The sequence below is a fragment of the Acinonyx jubatus genome, chromosome C1 (assembly GCF_027475565.1).
Source record: "Acinonyx jubatus isolate Ajub_Pintada_27869175 chromosome C1, VMU_Ajub_asm_v1.0, whole genome shotgun sequence".
NCBI lineage: Eukaryota > Metazoa > Chordata > Mammalia > Carnivora > Felidae > Acinonyx > Acinonyx jubatus.
The window spans coordinates 67,421,251-67,447,856 of record NC_069381.1 but is presented as its reverse complement, the minus strand read 5'-3'; the positions used below and the strand labels follow the sequence as shown (position 1 = coordinate 67,447,856).

Genomic DNA, 26,606 nt, shown 5'->3' with positions numbered 1-26,606 from the left:
CTATAATTATTATAATTGTGGGCCATAACTGTCTTGTTTTGGGGCCATCTGCTCTTCTCACTTGAATAATCTAGTTTGTCATTGGGCACACATAAATCACAGACAGGATAGTTTTCTCTCTTCCTGACTTGACAAACACCAAGCACATTTAGAATTCAGCCTTGTGATTAAGCAGAGTCCAATCTCCACAGGCAGGGCTGATACAAAAGGATTTGCAGCTTGAGGAAAGGCTCTTTGTGTTGACCTTGGATGGCAGACATTATAGCATCTGAGGGAATTGCTGCCCCTACGCTGTCCTCATCAGTGACCCTAAATCATATCCCCAGGTTATGTGGTTAGTAGGACAGTGAGCACTAAATTTGGAGTGAAAAGACCTCCAACTGGTCTTCGGGGTGTGTGTGTGTGTGTGTGTGTGTGTGCACGCGCGTGTGTGGTGTGGGATGGTATGTGCATTACAACACATTTACTTATTACTCATTACCAATTATTATCAATTGGTGATAAGAATAAACACATTAAATCTTTCTCAGTGTATGGGTGTGTATTTGTATACCTGCCTTCTGTGTTGTGGTTTATAACAGAGGTACTTTTTCATTGTTTCCCCCATGCCTTTCTCTGTCAAAAACCTAGAGCTCTCCAATGCCAACCGCATATAGCTCAGCTGACTCCTAATGGGCTATGTTTTCTGGGGGAAGATGTTGCTGTTTCTACTCTCTCAACATCAGAGGACAAGAGTAGACTTGTTACCTGGGCTGTCACGGAGGGTCCCCTCATTAGGGGGATAAACTGTCTTGATTTGCCCAAGACTGTTCCAGTTTTAGCAATGGGTGTTTTTTATTCCCAAACCCACAGTCCTGGGCTTGATGGCTCCTCAGTTCCTAGTACTTGGTCATGAAAACGGGAACAGTGTGAGGTGGTTGCTTGCAGTTGGCACTCTTGCCTGGTGCTCTGACAATCTGCTTTGACCTTAACTATTTGATTCTGATTGGAATGCAACTTGTACTTGCCTTTGCGCTATGCTCTAACCTGAGGGTTTTCAAGCTGTACCTCGTTGCACTCCAGGAGTCTATGGAGAGCCCGGCCCACAGGAAGTCAAGGACAGAGAGCTCTAGATTTCCTCTATTTCAACCAAAGTAGCACCTCCACACTTCATGTAAAATATTGGACTCTATGTAAGATTAACCAGCAAAAAGATGTTCCTTGGGGGGCCTTGCTGGCTCAGTTGGTTCAGCATGCAACTCTTGATCTCAGAGTTGTGAGTTCGAGCCCCACATTGGGTATAGAGATCATTTAAAAACCTTTAAAAAATGTTCTTAAACAAAGTTAAAAAACCATAGCACTAACCAAACTGCTTACTTTATTTAGACTTTAATAAATAAGCCAGACTGCCTTTAAGAAAAGTGAAAGAGTAGGACTAGCCTTCAATAAAATAGCTTTTGCTTCCCCGCCTTCTTTTGTTGGGTATAAAAAATACTGCACTTGTAGTCAAATGTTGGTAATTGTAAACTATTTTCCCCAACTGTTCTTTCTTCCTGAGTATCTTTCCTTTTCTCTCTATAGCACAGTTCACCATGTAATAGTCTACATGTTAGCATTCTTCAGAATGTCAGGGATTGATTAAGGGATAGGCCTGTCAAATATAAGAAAACAGTTTTAAAAGCTTGTAATTTCAAAATTCCTCTTAATATGTCAGAAATGAATGGTATCCTGTGGGTCAGACTGGGCATTGGCATTGTTATTATAGGTTGATTTATGAAAGGGCTTTATTGCATAGATAACACATCTGCATTTTCTGGAGAACAAGTAAACATGTTGTAATGCACATATCATTACCCAAACACACACACACACACACACACACACACACACACAATCTTTGAAGAGAGCCAAACCTTGAGTTAGAACCTGTATTAGAAGCAGAACAAAGTGCTAGCTCAAAGAATAAATAGCCAGCTGAGATTGGTGAGCATTTCTTGGGTTTGGGTTATGAGAGAAAGGCCTAAATTCAGCTTAGGTTCAGGTTTATTAAAAGAGAGAAACTATATTTCAGGTCAAAGGAAATATATTCTAATGAAAACTCAAAGACATAGGAATAGCTATTAGAAACACAAGAGTGAGAGAGACCTAGCTCTAATTCATTGATTTGGTTCATTTTTTCATTCATTCATTAACTTCCCACCATCATGTGATGACATCTAACACTAGCCTTCTTCACTTCACCACCAAGGCTTCCTATGCTCTGTCATTCAGCTGGTTTCCTTCTGTGTTGGTCACTTCATTTTCAATTTTTCAAACCTATATATTGGGAGATGTTGATTTGAAACATGAAAAGATGTAGGTGTTTATTTACATAGCATGGCTTCTAGATTGAAGTTAGAATTTGGGAATGGAAACTTGATGATGCTCTCTGCTTCTTCAGTCCTGTCATCCAGACACTCTTTCCTTATACATTATCTCTTGAACTATTTCCTCTTCCTTTTTCTCTCCTGTTTCTTTTTTCCTCTGTGTGTATGCTTTTCTGGCTCTCATGTTCACTAAATCGTTGCATAGCTCTTTCCTTACAGACTGAAAACACAGGCAGCACAGTGAGGAATGATTTCTGAAGTAGGAGAGGGTCACTATCGTCACACAGTTGTGGAATGATGAGAAAACATCTGATGGAATCTGTGAAGTACATTATTAACTGGCAAGGGATCTACCACATTCCCAGATGAATCTAGAATATTTCAGTGGCTTTCCTGGTGTTGTAATCTGTCAGTTTTTAAATTTTCTCTTTTATCTATTTTTTTTCTTGCAAACCCAAAGAGTAGTCCCGGGCAGAAATAAAATGGCCTTTGTTAGGTTATGCTTCCAAAAGAACAGGGGGAAAAAGGGTTGTATGTGAGTGTGTTATGATTCTAAGTGCTTTCAAACCATTCTGTTTAATTCTCTTTGTGGCATGTAATTCCTGAGGGACGTGCACCAAATTGATAAGCTCAGTGCTAAAGTGAACTGTCTCATCTAGTCCCCAGGAGCCTCTGACTGAAGTGTCAAAATACAATCGTGCACCAGTGGCATTGCTGTCCTGTAGAAGAAACACTTCAGCACACTGTTGACATCACAAGCAAATTAAAAGACTCGCCAAAGTTAATATTCTCACATTATAACAACATCTCCTATAAATTATTAACGCCCACACGATTTATTACCCATGTTAGAAAAAAAAAAAGCAAGTTGAATCACGAGCTGTGCTCCTTAATGATTTATTTTTTTGGTCTTCAATGTGTTGAGGTTTATAAATCATCCTGCTCAACTCTACACTGCACCAAGGAGAAAGCAGTTGTTAGTCAGGCCCTTCCCTCACCGATGATCACCTATGCACGGGGTGGTAGCATACTCATTATTTTAGCATCTATCATCAGCCTCTGTGTTTCAGACTGGCTGTTCCTTTTCATTACTATAATGCTTAAGCCTGGCATTGAATGGATATGATTTAAGGCTTTAGATGATAGATCTAAGCCTTTTCAGAAATAAATATTAACCTCATTATTTAGGCAGGGAGGCCAAACTGACTTGTTCTATTCCGTCTCAAGGCTTCTAAGTAAATCAAGATTTACTTGGAAATCTTGTGCTCTTCAGTCTGGCCCACGAGCTTCACCCCTAGTCTGCCTTGATTATATTTCATGTTTTGAAACAAATAAATGTATTTTATTTCACTCTGAGTGGTGTATTTTATCTCTAGCTTTGCCATTGACTTGGGCGAGGCATAGAAGTTCTCAGAGAACTTCCTAATCTATTCAATGAGTGTATCGTTTTAAATAATCTCTAAATTCTCTTTCAGACTTAAAATTCTGATAGTCATAGTGTGATCGGGCAGTGATTTCCCCTGCTGTTGGAGTTCCTGAGAGTCCTCTGAATATTTGCCTGAGGGATCTGTCTGCCTTTGCCCTAAATTAGCTCCAAGAGGCCTGGGGTCTATGCTGGGCCTGTCTGTCCCTAGTTGTCTGTGCTGGCCATAGAGCAGGAGAAACATTTCAGGAGAACATGAACTTTACTTGAAAAGAAAAAAGTTACATATAGGTTAGGACGACTGAGGTTTTTCTAGAACTGTTGGGAGAAGGTTGTAAAAACTAAAAAAAATCTTTTGAGGTTAGTTGACAGTTGAGGCCTTTGGTGACCATTTAGCCTGACTTCTTTGCTTGTTGCACATGAACCCTTAATGAGGAGCCTCTAACCTTGGTATCTTCTCAGCCCAGCCTGGACACCCTTGGTGTGCAAGCACTGATCTGTGCTCCAGGAACAACACCTCATATTTTGAAAATAGTGTCACGTCATATCACTGTCCTAAAGTTAGCGGTAAAATAAATACTTGAGCGTAAACTAATAAGGCATGTAAATACAAGTTGTTTTAATAGTTTCTCTTTTAAAGGCAATTTGATACACATACTTCTTAGGAATTAAAATAATAGACATCAATAATGCATGGACTACACATTTAATTTGCTTTGCAGAAGTAAATAAACATGTCTGCATTTTTTATGTGGCATCTTAAAACTTAGGAAACATAGTTTGAACCTCTAAAATGTGCTCTGTTAGATTATGTATGATAAGCTTGCATCAGTATCCCAGTTTCTGAGGTCACCTGCATGGAAGTCTGGCTTTTTTCCCATTTAAATATATAAATTTGGGACCATCACTTAAGCTTAATGACTCAGTTTTCTCATCTGAAAAATAGAGAGTAATCCTCAGTCACTTCATAGGGCTGACGTGCAAGGAAAAAGACCTTATATATTTGTGAAAGTTCTTAAAAAAACTGTATAGAAGGAAAAATTACTGTTCTGATTTTAATTAAAATGAATGATGACTACACCCAATGGAATTTTCCATCCCTAATCCAAGTAGAAAAGTGGTATTCTGGGGCACCTGAGTGGCTTACTCAGTTAAGCGTCCGACTCTTGATTTCAGCTCAGGTTATGATCTCATGCTTTGTGAGGTCAAGCCTTGCATCAGGCTCTGTGACAGCACAGAGCCTGCTTGGGATTCTCACTCTCCCTCTCTCCCTTTCCTGCTCATTCTCTCCCTCTCTCTCAAAATAAATAAATAAACTTTAAAAAATACTAAAAAAAAAAAGGGGGTATTCCATTCATCTACCATGAACACCTATCTGAGATAACATTTCCATATTTCTTTCCCTGCTTGAAAAGATTTTGGGGGAGGCTAAGGTAAAGGAGGGTCCTTGCTTTTACCTTTCATGGTTCAGAAACTAATACGATGTTATAGAAAACTTAGATCATACGGTGGCCAAGGTTGATAGTTTTGCAACTTGCTTGTTGATTAAGTTCATCAAGCATTTATTGGGTTCCAACTATGTGCTATTCACACAGTCAGAGAGATGAGTGTACTAGGGATTTACCATGAAAACAATTTTCCTGTGTAGGTATCTTTTTCCCAAGTGTTTGAGTGTTAGGATATGGTGAGGATGGGATCTATCTATCATCTATCTATCTATCTATCTATCTATCTCTATCTCTATATCTATAGATGCAGGGATAGATATCTCTATATCTAGATCTATCTATCTCTGTATCTATAGATAGATAGATAGATAGATAGATAGATAGATATAGATATAGATATTTGGGAAAGTTAAGTTCAGACATTGCTTGTCTAAGATCTTTGTATAGACATTCGACTTATTGTAGGAGTTGTAGGATAATGCCCCATTGCAGAACAAAGGCTTCAGGAGGCTTTGCTAAAATGTAAGTTTCACTCTGCTGATTAGATAGGATCATTGAACCTTATGCTACCCCATATATATACAATGGAATCTATAAGCACCCTCCTAAGAGGGGAGGCATTTAGATGAGGTCTTTAAGACTTAGGTATTGTATACCATGAATGAACATGAAAGGCTGGTTGGCATAAATAGCCATTCATTCTGTCAACAACATTAATTGAAAACTCAGGGGTGCATAAAGCCCCATTCTGGTTTATTGAGTAAGCCGCAAGAATACCTTCACATCTGTATGCAAATATTTCACAACTGTGAAAACCCACTACTACCGGAGAGTGAGTGATGCTGGTGCGAAGAGGCTATCAAGTGGTGGCACATGCGCGTTGGCTGTGACTTGTCTACATGATGTTTGTCATAATTTTCTGCAACATACATGTCCTTTAAATATATTATGGTGCTTGTAAATACTAAAATTGTTCCACTGTCCTTGGCAAAATGCCTCAACTGGACTGAAAGCCTTGGCGATGTATTTTGGCAGGATATTAGCATGTTTGCTGTGTAAAGGATCGTGGATTGATATTTCTTTGCATTCTATAAAAGCTGTAGGTTTTGAATAATTTTACTATATGTACAGGGCAAATACATCTCCAATTACTGTAAGACCTTTTCAAAGAATACTTTTCCATGGTTTCATATATTCTCTCTTCTCTCTCCGAATGTACGCTTTGAGCACAAGGAATGCCATCTATTTTACTGTATCTGGGTACCTACCTGCTCCCTTCCTGGCCTTGCCTACATTAGATGTGTGACTTTGGATTGATGAGTCCCACCATTGCTGAGGCTGGTCAGCCGACTTCATCTCCGACCTACATTCACTCAGCATCCACCTCCGCACCTGAAGACTGACACCAGTGACTCTGGGGCTGAGGGCTTTTTTTTTTTTCTCTGAGAATAAGCTCACTTTGCAAATAAAGCAAGCCAGAAATGCCCTAGAATTGTTTTCTCTGGTGGCCAAGTTCAACCAAAGATGAATGGAGAGTTGGTAGATAGATACACCAGCTTGTTTGCCCCTTGGCTGGGCTGATACCAAGTTGTGTTCTGCACCATCTTTTAGGGGACCCCAGCAAGATTGAGCTCCAGTTGCCAAATTGGAACTGCCTCGAAAATGCCCTTTTTACTGCCTTTTTTCCACTCCCTGTCTCATTTCTCGCGCCTTGCCATTGTTTCCTGGGATCGGCTCCCGAATAAATTACAATAGTCTCTCCTTATCTGGGTTTCACTTTCCATGGTTTCAGTTGCCTGCAGTCAATGGCAATCTGGCAGCAGACATGCTCCTTTTGAGGTGTTGTCGGAAGGTCAGCAGTAGCTTAGCCCTTCGTCACCATGCCTACGTCATTCATTTCGCTTCATGTCATCATGGAAGCGTTTTATCTCACAGCTCCACAAGAAAAAGGGTGAATACAATATAACACAGTATTTTGAGAGAGAGAGAGAGAGACCACATTCACAGAACCTTCATTACAGCATCTTGTTTTGATTGTTCTATTTTATTATCAGTTATTGTTGTTAATCTCTTGCTGTGCCTAATTCATAAGTTAAACTTTATCATAGGTGTGTGGTACAGGAAAAAAGTCTCTATAGGGTTTGGTACTACAATGGTTTTGGGCATCCACTGGGGTTCTTGGAACGTATCCTCTGCAGATAAGGGGGCATTACTGTGCCTTGTGTTAGAATATGCTTCTGAGGGAACCCAGTTAAAGTATTGAAGTTTCTCACATGTAAAAGAAAAACAATATACCTGCCCCACCTATCCACACAGTTACTGTGAGGATCAAATGAATATATATACATATACATATATATGTATATGTATACATATATATGTATAGTATATATACATATGTATATATATACATACATATGTATGTATATATATGCTTTGAAAATTGTGCAACACTAATAAATTCATACATTTTAATCGTTATTATTGTTGCTGCTATTGTGTTTTACAAACTTTAATTCAAAGGCATAAGATATTTGCAAATAAAATTCTCTAGCTGTGAGCTAAAGAGAAAAATATCAGAAAATAATAATGTAAGATAGGAAGTTATTGACAAAGGGTAAAGAATTCGCACCACGAGGTGAAGAGAACTTTTCAACTGCTACTGTAATACCACCCAACACCCACATAACCCTCTCCCCAAAATGACAGATGTCAAAGACAAAGGATTAAAAAAGAGACGACTGGCTTTTCCCTATTGTCACTTACTTTTCTAGGGAAGAATATCTTTCCATCTTTTCTTTGTTTGGAAGGTGCCTTTTCATTCTACTATAAATTCACAGGGCAGGGACCGACTTTAAATCTTTATTTTGTAGAGTGCTTTTAAAAGTTGATCACATTATTCAAATATTCAAAAAGATTAAAAAAAAATCTTGCTGACCCAAGCCAGACAGTTCGAAGACAGACAGGAAAGTTTAAGAAGCTGTAGTTTTAGATGGTAGTGTCCGCTTACCAACCAAAAAAGCAAGTTGAACATTGAGCAGAGGATTAAAGACTATTCAACCTTGTGTGATACCTCCCAAATAAATGTGTGGGAAATTTTTCAGGAAAAAAAAATGTTTTATTCACTTCATACACTTTAACCTCCTTACTCAGAAACCTGTCTAGAAGAAAAAAAGTAAAACCTATGCATTCTGGAAGCAAAATGGGGGAAAAGATAAGTCAGATAAAGAACTGTGGTTGGCAATATATTTAACAGCCTACAAAGATATGAAAGCAAATGCCAAAGCAATACATTCACATTGCAGGTTCGTGTAATTATATCTTGCCGACTAAATGAGTTTTATTAACTGAATGAAGAGCTGAGCATTTCACTTTTTGTCACACCATAATTTTCTTAGATATTAATCGATTGTGACCACATTTACTCCAGAACTGAATAGACCACAGTGCAAGTTTAGTTTTAGCATGTGGTTGACTCTGCCATGTTGAAATAATGATCTTTTGTAATTGCTAATGATTTCAGTGAAATTTAGCACATTCAGAGTTACAGGGATACTATTGCACAGAATGAGGTCTGTCATTAGAGTCACAATTGAGTTCCCATCAAAAAATTCTTGAGATGTTAAAATAGGGACAGTGCTCGCAATCTTGTGGCTCTTTAAGTGATTTTACTCTCCTGCTTTTCCTGGGAGGTTACAGTTAAGTATTTTCCTCTCTGTTTGTACCCAGGAAGGCTTTTGCTAATCTTCATTCATGTACTGGCCACTTTTTTTTTTTTTGTGATCTTTGGTTCTTAAAAGCTTCTTATTGCATTTCCCAATTTTAAACTACATTTGGACAGTCACTTTTTCCCCTACTTCCATAATACTTAGCTGATGCTGCTAGTACAGCACTTGTCATACTGGATTATAGGTAGTTGGCACAGTGGCTGTCGCCTGCATTAGACTATGAATTCCCTGAAGGCAGTAACCACCGTTTCATTTTTGCATCCTTAGCACCTGTCACAGTCCCTGGCATTTAGGCGGTGCTCAATAAGTGTTTGGTGATTGAATCAAATAGACACAATGCAGTGTGTTGATGTTTAATGCATTTGTTGGCTCACATGACACCAGTTGTTCCTTATTATATTATACCTAAGTCCTCATGAAAAGAAGGAGTTTTTAAACCAGAAAGGCATAATCACGTTTGGGTTGAAATAATTTAGTTCTTTAGCTTAATTATCCTTCAAAAGTTGTTTGCCGTCCAATAGCTTATTGATTTTAAGTATTTTCCTTCTGAAGAGCAGGATTTCAAAAAGATTTCTAATTTTTTAAGACAGACTTTTACATTGCCAAGGAAACGGCAAGACCCCGTAATAGGTGAGACCAATCTTTCACCTGATAAGTGAATTCCTACTACATTATGATTCATTCTATTTAAGCCACTAATTTTAAATCGGAAAAGGAACTGAACAAATGTTTTTAAGAATCCCAACTGTTGAAAAGTTCTGTAATATAATCTAAAATAAATATACCAACTTAAATTTTCCTTATAAAAAGGAAGCTGGTTGGTTTAAAAACTATCGTCAGAATAAATATTTATGGAGCAGAATGACGACTTATCCACAGCATTGGCGTACATTTTCTTAGTTAATGTTTGATGAAGTACTGCCATTTACAATTCATCAGTGCATGAAAAGAAGAGTTTCATTAACTATTTTTGAAAGATAATGAGGCCATGATCCCTTTCCAGATGTTTCACTCGTCAAATAATTGTGATCTTTCTTCCAAATCTCCCTGTTGCTTGGTTCCTATTTTCTTGTTTATTGAGCAGTGCTTTATGAAGATGAAGAGAGGTACTGATTTATAAAGATGAAGAGAAGTAGAAATGCCAGACAGACGATGAAGACTGGGAAATGAAGGCATAATTTTACCTTCCCCAAATTGGAGGCTCTTGAAGTTTTATTACTAAAGGATAATTATCTCAGATGTGGAAAGAGAAAAAAAAATTTTTTTCTTGCTTTTCGTTTAGAAGCATAGGGACACTTCCGACTCTTTCTCCACAGAAGGGACTCAAGAATATGGCTCTTTGCAGAATTCCCTTGGGGGTTAAAAAAAAAGAGAGAGACTTGGATTTTTGCTTGAGAGCAGACTAATCTATTTTCTAGCATTCTGAAGTGCAGGGAAAAGAAATAGGGCCCAAAACACACAGTGAAATTAGGGATACACTGCAAAAGTTACGTGAATATAACAATAGGTAAGTTAGTGATCACAATCAATATAACACCACCAATAATAATAATAAAGCTAACATTTACTGAGTGTGTACTACGTACCAAGTACTGTTGTAAACACTTCATGTAATAGTTCAGTTATTCCCCTACAATGACCATATGTGCTAGGTAGTGGTATTAGCACCATTTTACAGATCGAAAGTGGAGGCAGGAAAATTTAGGTAACTTGTTCAAGCTCACACAGCTAGTATGGGATGGAGTGCGAGAGAAACTGAAGCAGCTGGTCTCCATGGTGATTGCCGTGATGCTACGTGAAAGCGAACACAGGATGATATGAGAACTTTGAGCAATTTGTTTTGCATCTTGGTACTACCCATGTTTTCCTTAATTGCTCCCCAAACCATCATTTCAATTTTATCCACGTTGACTATGTTGGTTGTAGTATGACAGAAGGCCAAGGAAAGTGATAATCAGCAACACCTATAGAATATATAACAAAAACTAACAGAAAGGATTTGCATCCCTTTAAGCATCGTTAATATTCTTTCTATTTCAACCACCCTGTTTGCATTTAGAAATTAATGAAAATGTTTCGCAGCTATTAAGAAGAGTTTAATTGGGGTAAAAGTTGCCCCACAGGAGGAATAGAGAAATACCCATTCTCCAGCTGTTGTAAGGGATGGCTACTGAAGGCTCACAGCTGCCTTTATCTTCTGAGAAGGAAGCTGCCTTGCTTGGAATGTACCCCCATGGGGGCAGCCAGCAGCCAATGATTAACTGATATATGTGGAGTATAAAAGGTGGATTGAAGGATGGATTGAACTCTGGTGCTCCAGAGGACAAGGCTCTCACGGTTTTCAGCTGAGCACACATCCTTACTTGGCTTTTTCCCTTGCCCTCCTTTTTCTCCTCCCGTTGACTTCTCCTAAGAGCACTACCTCAATAAATCCCTTTTATAAGAATCTTTTTCTTCAATTTTGCTTTTAGAGAACTGAAGCCAAGATGGATTGTATTAGAACAGTCCCAGGAGGCAGAGTCTAAGACAGAATCCCAGAGGAAGATGGCAGTGAGTCCTCTGTGTCGCTGGTGGTAGGTACAATATTGTCAGTCCCTGGCATTCTGTAGCAGTGTGATTAAGAACAGAGGTCAGCAAACTATAATCTTTGGGCTAAACACAGCTCACTGCTTTTTGTAAATAAAGTTTTATTGGAACACATTCATTAGTATTGTATTGTATCATTAGTATATGTATTGTCAGATAGAGCTGAGTTTTGAGACAGACACTATGTGGCCTGTAAAACCTAAAATATTTATTAGCAGTTCCTTTTTAGAAAAATCTTGCTAACTCCAGGCTAAAATTTTCATCCATGGTGGTAAGTTGGATTGAGATATAGGTAGAAGGGAAAGCTGTAGTTAGTTTAAGGTCTTTGTTTTGTGAGGTATAAAGAAATTGAAACTGTAAGGACTGTGCATTTGAGTGACTGTGAGTACCATTCATGCACTGAAGAGAGAAAAAGACATGCTATTTGTTATTACTACTGTGTAACAAATTAGCACAAATTTAACAGCTTAAAACAACACATCCTGATTATTTCCCTGTTTCTATGGGTCAGGAGTTGAGGGATGGCTTACTGGGTCCTCTGCTATAGGGTCTTTTAGAAGGCTACGATCAATGTGTTTTTGGGGAACAGTCTCACCTGAAGGCTTGACTGGGAAAACATCTACTGGCAAGCTCCTGTGATTATTGACAAGATTCATTTCCTTATGAGCTGTTGGCTGAAGGCCATCCTTAGTTCCTTACACATGGGCCTCTCTAATATGTCCTATTAATTCATCAAAGCCATCAAGAGAGGGATTCTGTTAGCAAGAAGAAAGTGACAATCTTATGTAGCCTAATCAAGGAAGTGCCATCCCATCACCTTTGCCATATTCTGTTGGCTAAAAGCAAATCTGAAGGCCAGGCTATACTCAAGGGAGTAGATTATACGATGGTGTAAATGCCAGGAGACAGGGCTCATTGGGAGCCATCTAAGAGTCTATCTGCCACATGGGCTCAGATCTGTTATTCAGACTTTAAAGCAAACTGTGGGAATCAGAAAGATTCACTAGAAGCATTTAAAGAGACAAGTCTTTTAGGCCAAAATCAGAGCCCTGAAAGAAAAGGAGTAACATCTTGAAGTTTGAGATAAGGGTATTTGGGTCGTTGAAAACCCTAAATCTATATGTTCTTCTGAACACTTTTGGTCTGTCTCAGTGGCTAGTAAGCTCTTTCTGTCTTGTTGGAAAAGAGATCCTCTGTGTTGAAGGCTATAATGAAGTCTCAGATGAGACAGGCTCCTTACCAAGAAATCTTCAGGATCTGTCTGCACTTTCCATCGCAGGGTTGCATGTCAACATCTCTCGACTAGGAAAGTAATGACCTACTAAGGGAGGAGAGGAGCTATATACCAAGGAAGTGCCAGGCATTGGCTGACATGTATGCCTGGGAGGGGACTCAGAAGGAGCTGGATCAACACGGGCAGAATATAAGCGTATGAACTGTTCACAGATATGGAGTTACTGTGTTGTGACACAGAATATAACACCATAGCAAGGTCCTGGATGATATGTCTAATATAAGACTGGGATAGCTCTTGGTTTTTTGGAAAAAGTGATGGTTCACATGAAACAAATTAGAGATCCCAGCACTGTAGTAGTAATAGATAGTGGAGGAAGGAAAAAACAGATAGGAAATAGAGATGAAAAACGGGTCTATTAAGTAAGACTGAAAAATCCATATTTGACTATGTTCCTCAGGAGGGCTTGCAGAACAGTCTGTTTATTAACATGGTGAAGAATCTGCTGATGAAGGGGATTCCAACACTCGAAAAATATAGTTCTTTTTAGACCAGGGATAGTTGGAGATGATGTTATAGGGCTGGAGTCCATTGAATAGCAATGGGGATGGTAGGTTCCAGATTACAGGGCAACACTGACTATCAGAAGCAAAATGGGTGCAATCACCACAAAGGGAAGCAAGGCTGGAATGGCTGTCCTCTGGGTGAGGGTGGAGGATGTTCCAAAGTACCTGTGCAAATGGTTACCTTATGAAAGAGAGATGAGCAGACAATCAGGGTATTATTTGTATATATAATCAAGAGAGTTAAAAAAAATAGATGAGCAAAAGGCTGAAGATCAGGCCACTGAATGAAATCTTAATCTCTTGCTCTGTCTTCAGACCTGAGCCAATTCTCAGACCTAGAACCCACTGACTGAAGGAAAGTCTGGGTCCCATGTGAAAGGAACTGCAACATTATGGGAAGTATGACTCCCTAGTCCTTCCCCCAAAGGACAAGAGCTATTTACTCAGGACACTGTACACTAGGGGAAAAGGGATATCCAGATCTGTCTGGGACTATTAGATACAGGTATGAGCACCTAATGGATCCCTGTTAAAGTGGGGATATATAAATTTTGGGAAATAAATAGAGTCCTGACCCAGGTTCATTTCATGGTGGGTCTACTGAATCTACATGTTCACCAGTGGTCATTTACCTAGTCCTTGAATGTATAATTGAATGGATCTATTAGAAGGTGGTAGAATTGTACCATTGTTTTCTCGGTCAGCTATTGCATTAGCAAAAGCCATGTGGAAGTCCTTCAAACTATCTTCCTTGTCAAGTTAGTAAATCAAAATCAATGATTACATCCTAAGGAAAATTGCACAGATTAGTGCCGTTCTCATAGATTTAAAGAATGCAGGGATGAGGATCCCCATCCTTCCTCCATGTTATTCAACAGTCAAGATGATACACAAACTAGATGGATCATGGCAGATGACAGTGGAATACTGCCAAGTTAACCAAGTTGTAGTTTCAATTGCAGCTGCCCTGTGGTATGTGATACATGCACTAGGGTAAATCAACTGGATATAAGGTATGTGGCTATTTTCCTGGCAAATATGTTATTTTCAATACCCATCAGGAAGGAGGATCAGAAGTTGCATTCATATGGATGAGCAACAGCAGTCTTGGTTTGTCTTAGTGTTTTTTAATTCTCCAGCTTAGTAAAAATATATAGTCTTCAGGGACTGGAACTATCTGGACATTCTGCATAATATCATGTGTGTGCACTATATGTATAACATCATGTTAATTGGACCAAGGGACTCACGTTATGGCAGAGGAAGTATGGCAGTGGACACGTGAGCCTAAGTTTCATTGGCCCTACTCTACTCTGGTACACTAAGGGACCAACATAGAGATGATCTCCTTTGAGGATGAGTACCATCTTTCAGGGTTTTGTATACACTTTATTTTTTTTTATTTGAGAGAGAGAGAGAGCGTATGAGCTAGCGAGAGTAGCACAGAGAGAGAGAGAGAGAGAGAGAGAGAGAGAGCAAGAGAATCCCAAGCAGGCTCCATGCTCACCACGGAGCCCAATGAGGGTCTCGATCCCACAACACTGGGATCATGAACTGAGCTGAAATCAAGAGTCAGATACTCAACGGACTGAGCCACACAGGTGCCCTAGGTTTTGTATACACTTCAAACCAGTAGATATTATACAGTGCTCTATCCCCGATATGTATGTACTATATGAGTCCAGGAATCAAAGGGTATATATAAAATGAACCCACTCACTATCACTTCCAGTGAGCCATGTCTGCAACTTTGTTCTTAGGTCTTAGGTCCCAGTGGAGGGAAACTCCCACCAGGGGATAGAGCAAGAGTCTCAGTAAACATAAAGCTATTGCCATATTACTTTGGGCTCTTTGTGCCAGTAGACCAGCTGGCACCACAAAAAATGTTACTATATTGGCAGAGAAACTGACCTGATTATGATGAGGAGGCATCAATGAGGCCGCAGATCAGAGGCAAGCAGCAATGTGTTTGTCACTCAGGTGATCTGTTGGGATGTATTTTGGTGTTCCCATACTTTGTTTAACTGTAGTAGGCAAGTACAGCAACAACAACTTGATCAGAGCACAGTAAGCTGGAGCTCAGATACCTAGAGCTGATGACTTGGTTTACCTTTAAAGGCAATCTATGTAGACCTGAAGAAGCACCAGCCCATAAGGAGGAGTATGGAGAAAGGGGATGGAGGAGGACGATTATGATTACGTCATAGCCTTGGAACAAACTGCAGTAGGGGAAGCGAAGCCTCTGCTACCTCTTCTTTTCTGCATTAGCCCAGAAAATGTGGCCAACTAGAATCTTGAAGCAGCTGTGCCTGGAAGCAGCAAACTTGATATAAGAAACAAGTGGGTCTGGGCAGCCTGAGGGATGGAGTGCAGGGCGGTTGTTGGTGTCTCTCCCATCCACTAGTGGCTGTGTTTGGTTGCTAACAGCTCATGGCTGTACTCTTGACAAATCTTTGCCCTCAGTGGAACATTTCCAACTCAGCCGAGAGTTACCCTTCCTGGGAATGAGAGGCATTAACCCTGTGGTACAACTTATGTTCCAGAGTCCTCCAAGGGACCAGACCGAGCTAGTTTTCAGCAGAGACCACATCCTTCTTGGCTAAGTGCTTTTATACTATTCTCCTGCTCCTCTTCTGAAAGCACTCCCCTAATAAATCATTTTCAGAAAAATTTCAATCTCAAGCCCTATTTCTAGGAATTCTGACTCAGGATACTATCTTCTACTATTAAGTATACTGGAAAAATCTTTTATTCACCCGTATCATTGTGACCCAAATTTGATAGGATGCACTTGGAAAGTTGTATAGATTGAGGTTGCCACCTCCTAAGGTCTCTCCTTAATTTATTACCATAGCAGAGGCTCTTACTCATTTTCAATGCTCAACTTTGCTATAACTGATGACCATTATTCTATTCTTGTTACTCTCCAAGACTTCTTCAGTACTGACGTCGACTATCTTTTCAGATACAATTCTGATCATGTTACTTCCCTGATTAAACATTTTGGTGACTCTCCACTGTTTCCTGGATAAAGTCTCAACCCTTTAGCATGGCATACAAGTTTTGTTTATTGGGCTGAAATTTTGAACTGAATTCCAGTAGACTCTTCCCCCACTCTACAGCCTATACACCATGTGCTGCAGTCAGACCAAACAACTTTTTATTCCCTGAATTAGGCATGCTCTGGTTTGAATCCATGCTATGCCTTCTGCCTGGGATGGCTCTTCTCACCTCTTCTGCTTGTGAATACCTGCTTCTACTTCGACACAGATTGTTTATTAACTTTTCTGTGAAGCTGTTATTGACCAACTTCTGAACTTTTTTTCCAAACTCCAGGAAGAGTTAAAAACTCTTTTCTTAACTTAAGTACTCACCTGTGCTATGATGTTTGTCTTATTTTTTGTGATTGTTTATTAACATGTCTTCTCCCCCAAACATAAATTAAAAATTTTCAAGGGCCATATAATTTGTTTTTGTATCAGCAATAGTGATCACATTGCCTATCATAGTTCCCTCTCTCTCTCTCTAGATATGTATATATGTCTGTCTATCTATCTATCTATCTATCTATCTATAAATTGATGAAGAACTTGGCATGTTCTTAGATAGCTCCTCAGTCTGACAGGCTGGTCAGTTCTATTCTAGTTCTTGCCTTCAATCATTTTCCTCTTGTTGGAGACTTAAACACTGAAGAGAGTCTTTGAACAACTGTCTGTTCACTTAAGCCAAATGACAGACCAACCTTTAGTCCAGTATCACGTGAGTTTATGTAAATTTACCTGCTATGAATTCACATCAGTTCATAGTCCCTGTGATTTGCAGCAAACAGGGGCTAAGAAATAAGCTTTCAAGTGGCAATAGCAAGCCTGAAATTTAGCTCAGTGACATAAATGCAATCCTATGTTTGATCTCTCCTTCAGGGTGGTAACAAGCAAAGGAGAGTTGAGAGAAAACTGCTTTACCAGTGTAACCCCTTACCCCCTTCATAACTTCTCTACATTGTAGTCACTCTGGAGGCCAGTTTGTTGGGCTAGTGTTTCTGATTCAACTAGATTTTCATATAAGAAAGAAATGGTGTGTTCTAAGTTTTCAGATTTTTCTAAAAACATTTATTTATGTTTGTGAGGGGCTGGCTTGTGGATCCAGCCCTAGGAAGTTCAAATAAGTATACTCAAGAAAATCCCCAGTATACTATTAGAAATTGCATTAGTGATCTCGGAATAAACCAGAAGGTAAAAATGATAATAAAAGGTTCTGCTTTATGGGAAACTCGATGGTTAATGTGGCATAAAACCTGGTTATAAGAATCTGACCCGATAATATTCATTCTTTTCCTCCAGCCACATTTCTCAGCCTCAGCTGCTCCAGCTGCCTCTGACTTCAAAAGAAACTCTGAAGGAAGAGGGAGGGCACACAATAGAAGAAGTGGTCTGAGTATCCCCCTCTGTTTGGAAATGAGTAAAGATCACAGATATGTTTTCTTCTTTCTGTGCTTTAGACTATGTAATGTCAATTACCTCAAGCAAAACCCCCTGCCCAAGATAATGCACAGATTTGGATTATACCAAAATTGCATAAAATTGGAAACAAGATATTAATAATAGTCCATAATAGTGTGACAAAGTGGAATACATGTTTACTTTTATTGGCTATAGCTGGGACAATAAAAAAAGTAAATTGGTTTAGAGATTTAAATTTTATATTTATTACACCCTGACCTTTTTTGCTCTTCTCTCACCACTTTTATATTACGAATGAGGTGATTAAAAAGAGACTGCTTCTCTTTTGTTCCATTATGGCACATCTTTTGCCTCTTTAAATGTCTTTGTATGTTTGTGAGTGTGTGTGTGTGTGTGTGTGTGTGTGTGTGTGTACTGATTATTTTAACCAATGTTTGAAAATGAAGTTGGAGTGCTAGAGGTCAAGTGAGTGAGTTAGCCTGAGCTGGTAATTAAAAGACCATGTATGAAGTATTAACCAGAAGCCACTCTTGGACTTTCCATTCTCAACTCAAAATGAAACGGCAAGCATAATAATCCCATATCACCTGTGAAAATGTTGTCAGGGAATGTTTTCTCAGAGTCAGCTACTGGTCAAGACTTACAAGTTAAACACAATAATGTAGGATCAAGATTCTGGAAAGGCCAAAAGTTCGAACAGGAGACCTTTAGCCTCTCTGCCTGCAATGCATAATAATACTTCCTGTTTGTTTGATAGGTGCGTACCATTCCCTGAAAACAAAAGCATTTATAACTTTTATGTTAGGAACTAAGTGTGTGCTCTGGTCCCATTCTTCCTGTTTAGGATTCCTTTCCACAGAAGTGAATTAATATAATTTGAACTACTAAATGAAAATAACAAACAACAACAATATCCCCATCAACTAAAAGCTGTCTTACTAAGCTTCCAGAATATTTGGGATCATCCAAACTATAAGAGAGTTATATATAATTATGAATGAGTTTCATCAAGGTTGGCTTGCTGTTTAAATGTCTTCAATAAAGACTGTTTCCTTACAAGAGTCTAGATAGACCATACGGTTCTGTATTAGCCAATCAAACCTTATAGCAATAACAATAGTTGGGGATTTGACCTAAAAAGTGCTTCAATTTGAGCTATTTCTGCTCACAAATAGAGAAGATTGCAGGTAAGTAATGTGAAGTAATGTTCGTTACTAAAAGAGTTTAGAAATATATAAAATATAAAGGAGGCTTTTTAAGGAATTGAATGATTTAGTAAGCCCCAAGCTTTAGTGGTTTGTCATTTTTTTTAGCCAGTTTTTAGGTTTGACTGACCAATGCCCCAAGAAAGCAGAGCAAAAACTTGAATGCAAACCTTTCAACCAGGTGACTCTATAGTTTATAAGTGGCAGTGAATGACATTTCCTCAGGAAAATCTTGGAAATTACCAGTGTTGCACATTTTATTAATCCATGTTTAACCTGAAGCCTAGAAACTAGCACCCCTTTCTTCCTGTCTTCAAAATTTCTATTACCAACTGTACTATGTTGAAGTTTATATGACAGGCTGTTTCAACACTTTTGTTTAGTTAAATGGAAGTGCATCACTTTTAAAGAAAAGCCCTATTGCCAAAAAATATAAACAGCCCTAACTTTGATTAATATAAATATTTAAAAACCAGAACATTCTGCTACATCTTGCAAAAACAATTCTGATGTTGCTGATGGGAAAGAAAAAGTGCTTTCATGCATTAGACGAATCCAACAAAATACAGCTGCAGAACAAAATTTTAAGTAAATATGAATTGTTTGCCTTTTCACAGGGCTATGGTATTTACCTAAATGGAGTTATTTTAGAACCTTTTATGTTTTATTGGTAAAAATGAAAGGTTTTGTTTTTGTTTTTACAATTTTAGTTCTGAAGTATTTGATTTAAATTTGAAAGAGCTCTAATTAAAAAACACCACTAAAATTATTCCTCCCGCCCAGTTCAGGGTTTTGCTAATAAACCACCGGACAAGAGATGTGTGAAATGAATAGATGAAGAAAAACGTTGACAGCAAAAGCAGGGTCTGGGGGGTGAAGTTAGTTTATTAGGCCCCGTTTGTCACGAATGGGCCTGCTGCACATATAAAAGCAAATCCCTCTACCTTAGAAGATTAATTCTGAAGGAGGCACTCTTGGGTCAAAGTATACATAAGCGTGTGCCTAATCTCAGAGAAATCAGGCTATTTTCTCACAGCAATTAAGCAGAGGTCTGGGGTTTCACCCACAGTGTATTTAAACACAGGATACAATTAAACCCCAAAGTATTAATATCTTTGCTCTGCAAAATTGCCCAGGAAATAGATTTTGCTCTCTTTCAAATGAAAAGCAAGGCAAATGAAGAGAATAACTTGATTCTTAGCTAAGTTGCTGGAAATAAGAGTGTCGTATTTTCTTCTAATTGCCAATGTCTTATGTACATAAAGACAGTTCTTACTCTACAATAGGGCAAGCGTTATAAGCTTTCTAGTTTCCTTCAGTCTGAATAACGAACCTTAGAAGTTTGCATGAAAATATATTGTTTTAAACTGTAATTAAATTTCTTATTTAGCATATGTTAAAAATCAACTTCTTATAAAAATCTAAGAGCTCATTGTTTACCACCAACAAAATGTCACAACTAGAGAGCTTTGCAACCTATGTAAAGAGTAAAAAAAGTAAATGTAATTCTAAAGCAATCAAGTGTTCAAAGGGATTGCTTTCTGCAGAGATTTTTCTTGAAGTTTTTTTTATTCATATACTCATCTCAGGGCAAGAGCTGATCTTCTAGAGAAAAGTATTGCCAGTTTAAAACACTGCTTCGAAAATGCTAACTATAAAAACAACAAAATAACTTTTATTTCTTGTGCATCAGTTCCCTGAAGGCAAAGATTTTAATAGTACAAAAGCTATATTAAATAAACCACTACCTTTGTTCAGCTGTTAAAAAAAAAACTGGTATTAAACAAATTTTACCCATATTATAATTATTGTTACTTCTCTTTTGTCTGCTTATGAGATTAATATTCCATTTCATTGCCAAACCCCATTCTCTTTGTCTTTTCAAAGGAAGGGTAGGGGAGGGAGGTTGCTCTTAGAATAGGAAAGGATAGAAATAGTTTTGCATTCGTGTAAGAGTTTCTAGCAAGACAGTTATTGGTATAGGACACAGTGAGAAATCTTATAATCCATGGCATATAGGCATGTTCTTAGAAATTAATAAAACTGAAAGAATGAAGCAAAATAGAATGAGTCAGGTGTGGAATGGGGTGTGTGTGTGTGTGTGTGTGTACTAACATATTTTCCCACTTAATACTTCTTTGTTACTTTTAAGAGGAGATGAGTACTTAAGGTAAAGTGCAGAAGGCAATGTTTCCTTGAAACCACATGATAAATAGCTTAGGCACTTTTTTGATGTGTGCTGGGCTCTGTGAGAAGGCATGCAATCTGAATTTTACGAAGGATTGTTTTAATAGGACCAATGACTTTAATAGTACTTCTTGCTGACATCACTGGCAAATTGGTCTACTCTGTAACCTTTAAAAGTGCAGCATATCCCAAAATGAGTTACTTATTAAACAAATGTTCTCTCTTTTTTTTTTTTTGAGTGCAACTGACCTTTAAATGATTATTTCTCAGCACTTGCAACAAAGAGAATCTCGCCTATCACCTTTACACTTTTGATGCTACGGTGAGTAGATCCATAACCTTTTCACAACACTTACCGTGCCACACAACATGGGATTACAAACGCTAATGAGCACCTTTTCTTTCAAGGAGAAGTCCTATTACTTTATTAAATTGTTGCAGTACACAGAAGCCATGGAAAAGTATAACAATAAATCGTTATTTTGATCAATCTGCAACCATTTTGGAAAAGATAACTCCAAAGCACCAAAGAGTAATTGGCTGCTGATAACAGGTTCTACTGACGCTTTCTCTGTTTAGCTTAGGAGGGGTGTGGGTTTGGGGAAGGGAGGGGATGGGCGATTTAAGTAGTTGTATTTGATTAAAACATTGTCTTTAGGTTCAGGCACTTATACAATTTTTGCAGGCAATTTGAACTAAACTTACAGACAACTAGCATAGTACCCCCTTTCACTAACTAGAAGGAAAAGCTTTGCAACTTCAGAAGTATTATGGATGGTACAGATGATATAGATATAGATATAGATATAGATATAGATATAGATAGATATCCTGCAGTGTTAGGGATTTTAAGACTGTGCTATCCTCAGAAACAGGCACTTTTGTAAAGATGTAATGGGTGTAATCAAGTTGTGGTTTTCTTTACTTAAATAGAGATCACATATTCAGAAGAATTGATGTTTTCTGGGATTGCTTTACTAATGCAAGGAGTTCCATGTCACTTTAAGTCCCAATGGTCTTTCCTTGAGCAAATCACCTATTTATCCTTTTGTAAAACTGCTGAATCTGATAACAGTTTCATTAATCTAAACATATTCCCCTCTTAAAAAGAAAAGCAATATTCCAATATTGAAAAAAAAATCTGAGAAAAAAGTTTTTTTTATCTGAAGGATTCGAATCCTCGAACAAGCTAGCATATCCATACTTTATTTACCTATATTTTACCTGAATAGTAAGGCACAGGTAGTAACTTATGTTCACAAATAAGCTCTTTTTTTTCTTGCAAAACTGACCTTATTTATAAAAATACTGTTTTAAAAAGATGTTGGAGTCTTACGATTTTTAAATATCAGCCCTCCGTGGAATAAAAAGGCATTTTCACAAGTGTATTCTCTCTCCCTCCTCTTTCCTCACATTTCCTACAAAGTGAGCATATTGGGATGAATTACAGAGAAGTATGAGAAAATTTTTCCTAAATAATGAAAAAGAACTGTTCTTGAAATAACATTCACTTACGGTTTTCTTTTCGGCTCTGGCTTGGTAGTATTTCGTAAAGCATGAGGGGCGCAGCCACAAGCCTTCATCAGAGAAATCAAAGTTAATGTCCTTTGGAAACATTGGGCTCTGAAAAAAAATAATAGCAGAAATAGGACTTATTTGGTCCCCCCGTTTAATTTACGAGAAGGCAAATCAGTTATGTTATTGGCATGTAATCACAAAGAAAAATACACAGACGGAAGACTAAACCGACTCATTGTCAGGGCTTCCAGGATCTTATTCATTAATTATGGTGGCTGCCAACAGACAACAGAGGAAAATCAACAATGCTGGATAAAATAATCATCAAGGGCTTCTATGTCTGTAAACTATTTAAATTCTTGAAATTGAATATTTATGATGAGTGATGCTTCTTTAATGTATACCATATTTCCATCAGTTCTCAGCTCTGACTGCATTCAGAAAGCCCAGACGCACCGTCTTTTTTTTCACACCCACCTTTTCACTTGGCTTTGTCCCGGCCCCCTCTGCTAACACCCTTCCGTTAGAAACCTGGACGCCGGGAGTCACTTGCTGTTTCTCAAGTGCCTGCTCATTTTGTGATACCCCTCTCATCCTTAACAATGGTGTGGTTCAATATCCTATCCGCCTGTTCACAGGCGGCTCCCGTGTGAAATGATCGTGAAGTTTCTTTTGCACCCATTGATACGAGGCAAACCAGAGTGGGCTTCCCTCCTTGGGGTTAGTGAAACCAAGTTGTCTGTGAGCACAGACAGCACTATGGCCCCAGATGTGACTGGTTAACTGTACAAGCAGGGAGGATAAATCCACATAACAATACTTCATTCACCAAGGAAATCTGCAATGGATTACAGCTTCTCTATGGTTAAGTCTGGTCTTAATTTACTGCTTTTATTCAGTTTTCAACCACAAACGAGCCCCTTATGAGGCATTCACTATGCAGAATTGACAACTCTTTTTATCTACTTGAAAAATATTTTTGGATAATAATTTATGGTTACAAAATATGTTAAGCAGTTTCAATAGTTATATTATATTCTTTCAATGCTTAATGATGCAGTATCCCCTGTAAAAATGGAATGCCAGGAAATCTGGTAATTTTACATACAGTATTTATCACAACAGAGCAATTTGGCCATATAGAAACACAAATTTAAAAAAACCCTGCATATTTCATAGGAAGTCTTTTAAAGACATTTTTAAGCTCTTAAATTGTATCTCAGGAGAAAATCAGGGTTCAGAACAGTGTCTAAAGGCCCTATATATATGGGTAAAAAATTATTTTGGCAAGCTCTGTATTTTATTTATGGATTATTATGTTTAAAATAGCATATTTTGAACACCCTTCAGAAGGAAAAAAAAAGCTGCAGCTCTCTCTGAGGACACAAGAGAGAGTTCATTTGCTATTTATATTTTATACATGAAACCAAAATGTGTGGGTAGGTTTGTACTTTTTCACCATCAAACGTATTCTCTTAATTTATATTCTGAATTAATGCCACCTTTTAAAAAAATCCATCTGAAGGTGCTCATTATTATTGGGCATAGAATGTTTTTCAAGGACTGATTGCCAGTCTCTGAAACTACTCTGGAAACCCCAAACAGGCCCCAAATCATCATATTCCTTTAATAAGTGGCAAGTGCCAGTAACAGAGTTTGTCAGTTAGGAGCACATCTCCTAATATTGCCAACCAGTGACTTTAGAACCGCAAACGGGACCAACACAGATAGGAAGGTATTTTATAAATGGAGACAATGGAAACGATGTGAAGGATGTTCTCTGGGATGATAGCGTTCCTTTTCCATCGCTTTGGATTAATTTAAACCGCAGGTACACAAAGCTTTGCAACTTCCCTTTTGGCAGTATTTGAGCACTTTCAGACTCATTGATACTAAGGGATTCTTCCCATGGCAGAATGAACTCCCTGTAGATAAACAAAGGAAAACATTCAACTGAGGTACTTGCCGTGTTTTCCTCATTAGTGGCTACACTGTCTTGAGCTTGGGGAAAAGCATCCTTGGCATTAACAGGAAAGGACATTGCTTCTACAAAGAAGAAAACTTTATGGTTTTCTAAAACATTTCTCCTCAAGTGCCATATGTAAATCATATTTTAAAAAAACAGAATTGTATGTGCTTCAGGGGATAAAACTACATAAACGTGCAATAGAAAATAATGAACTGTATCACTTTGGTTAGTTAAGCAATTATTGCTTCTTTATAGACCCAAATGCAGTTTGGTTTTCATCATAAAAATGGGGGGGGTTTGGTTTTGTTTATTGTTGGTGGTGGTTTGTGATTTTGCTCGAATGTTATCATTCTTGTTATTTTAGAACGCGGCATATTCAGCCTTTAATATGGTAGCTGGGTTTCACTGCTTTCATAGATGTTCTGGATGAAGGTGTAAAATAAAAGGTTAGAAAGGTGATAAATTAGACAATAGAAGCATTGGATTCAAATGGCACTTACTATAATTCCAAAATCATATATTAGAATAGTTTCATTAACAATATTATAGCTACTTCCTGCTGCTTATCTCAAACATATTAACATATAGATAAGAACACATTCTGTAACAGAATATAGAGCTTTGGATTTATGACAAACAACAGCAACGACCTAGCCTCATTAATCTGGGCAAAAATAGTTTCTGATCACCAACCATGGGTCAACAAGCACCAGATTCCGAGGAAGACTTTGGGGCATTCCCACCGATCTACTTAGTACGCAGACCCATAATGTTCGTGCACCCTTTACATTATACCCTGTGTACCCGGATGCTAGTGGCCTTTCTCCTTCCTCTTCCTGCCAAGCATTATATGTGAAGTTAGAGTGGGAGGGTCATTTAACAATGAATTTCCCCATTGTATAACCATTACGAAGCTATCCAGGCTAAATAACTTGTTTTTTTTTAAGTCACTGTGCAATTTCAAGGTTTTAATGGTCCTTAAAATATAACACCGTGTGTCATTTATTTCCTGAAGTAAAAGCTAGTGCCAGCCTTTGGAATTCATGTAAAACAAGTGGTTCAATATAGTTTGAGGAGAGAATGAAAACTTGATAAGCAATTAATCTACCCTGAGTGCCTTCCTCATGGTTTGTGCCTTTTCTTACTGATTTTTTAAAAAAACCCAGATGTATTCAAAAGAAAATCAAATAAAATAGACATCTAGATCTTTCTATAGTGCATTTGTTAGAATGAAACCCACACACAGGGAGGCAGGAAAGATTGAACATTTAAATAATTCAAAAATAAAGGTGTTTCTGGTTGAGTAGTAGAAACTTGAATTTTTTTCCCCCTGTGCCTGGAGCTATGGGAGAAGGGAAAGATTTGAAATGGGAAACTGCATACATAAGCATAGAGAAGGGACTAATTTCCTAACAGGATAATCCTGCAAGTGACACCTGGTTGGGGAAAAGAACTTCTCCGAGTCTGGCTGCTAATTTGCAGAGGCCCAGGCTTAAGAGTTAAGGCAGGCCAGAGACTTCGAGACTCAAGACTCAACTAGAAAACAGAGCTGAGTCTGGTTGATGTGTCTGCCAGCCAAGTGTATTCCCAAGGAGCATGCATGGTGAGACTACAGAGACTTGTCAGTAAAGTCATACTGCCTGAGATGCTGTATAGGCTGAGGAGACCCTTGTCAGAGGACCGTGTGTAGCAAACAGATTGAAGACCCAGGAATCCAAGAGGAGGAGGGAATGCATCTCAGTGGTTAGCGGGGCCAAGAGAATGGCACAAATTCATGCAGGGTGTCAATAGTTGAGGGCTGCAGGTGAAAAGATTATGACTTCTCCAACTCAGTAGAGAGTATGGTTTGCTCCCTTGGCAGCGAGGTACAGGGCAAAAATAGCAAATCCAAAGACATAGAGATCAATGAAAGGCTGAAGAGTTGCCTGAGCAAAATT

At 38.3% G+C, this 26,606-nt stretch overlaps 1 protein-coding gene and 1 long non-coding RNA gene across 14 annotated transcripts in view; one reads left to right on the top strand and one right to left on the bottom strand.

The window, feature by feature from the left end:
• Positions 1-26,606, bottom strand: part of ADGRL2 (adhesion G protein-coupled receptor L2) — a 619,307-nt gene that overhangs the window by 353,289 nt on the left and 239,412 nt on the right. For all 13 annotated transcript variants that reach the window (XM_053214320.1, XM_053214321.1, XM_053214304.1 and 10 more), the window contains exon 4: positions 22,698-22,805. The gene's annotated coding sequence lies outside the window, so the exon portion shown is untranslated. The remainder of the gene's footprint in view (positions 1-22,697; positions 22,806-26,606) is intronic.
• The window catches only part of LOC113599288 (uncharacterized), a 53,131-nt gene continuing 36,017 nt past the window's right edge, over positions 9,493-26,606 (top strand). Inside the window, exons 1-2 of the long non-coding RNA XR_008294999.1 lie at positions 9,493-11,517; positions 17,671-21,504. This is a non-coding gene — a long non-coding RNA (uncharacterized LOC113599288). The remainder of the gene's footprint in view (positions 11,518-17,670; positions 21,505-26,606) is intronic.